Below are 918 nucleotides of genomic sequence, written 5' to 3'. Positions count from 1 at the left end.
ACAGCCGTGACTGAGTTATTATTTTTTCGGGGTTGTCTGCCCCTCCGTCCGCTCATCCTGTTTTAGTCCTTAAAATTCAACATTCTTCTGAATCAGATACCTCAGGAACCCCTGGATGGAATTTCTTCAAATTTGGCACAAAAGTCCACGTGGACTCAAGAATGAACTGATTAGATATTTTTGGTGGCCTTTGAAGCGGTAGCCAATGGCTTTAGTGCCATTAAAATTAATTATTAGACACAATTTCTAATTCTAAATTCTTCAGTGGATCAAGATCTGTACTCAATGAGAAAACATAAACTAGAATCACCACCTCACGGTTGTATGATCCCAGTGGCGGCTGGTGGAAAATGTTCTAGGTAGGGCTGTGCCGCATCCAATCAATGTCAGCAAATATCACAGTATGATTTGATGCATAAAAAAAATGAAGGTACCAAAAACGCATTGCTACTTTGTAGTTAAATATTTAACATTTATTCCAACAGGAAAAAAAGCAGTAAATAACACTTTGACAAACAAGTCAGGACATCTTTTGTCACCCTCACAGGGAATTCAGTATAATATAATATATATATCATCTAATAATATTCAGTATAATATAAAACACACACACACATATATATATATATATATATATATATATATATATATATATATATATACCATGGAATGTACCATGGAACTAACTTCCGCCTCTGTGTACCGGTTTTCCTTAAAATTGTCTGCTTGGCAGCTCCAATAATTGCATCTCTCACATTTTCATTAAATATTTCTATATCCTGTTCTCTATCTATTTCTTGAAACCTTGATTCACTAATTTCTCTAAATTTATCCCACTGAGCCTTTCCAAATACCCACCTTTCTGCTGTATCTTCTGACCCCACCCTGCTTCCTATTCTTACTCTACAGAAAATCGGG

Source organism: Anarrhichthys ocellatus, unplaced genomic scaffold, assembly GCF_004355925.1.
Source record: "Anarrhichthys ocellatus isolate YVR2014 unplaced genomic scaffold, GSC_Weel_1.0 scaffold120, whole genome shotgun sequence".
Lineage (NCBI taxonomy): Eukaryota > Metazoa > Chordata > Actinopteri > Perciformes > Anarhichadidae > Anarrhichthys > Anarrhichthys ocellatus.
The sequence above is the reverse complement of the archived record's forward strand: the minus strand, read 5'-3'. Positions refer to the sequence as shown.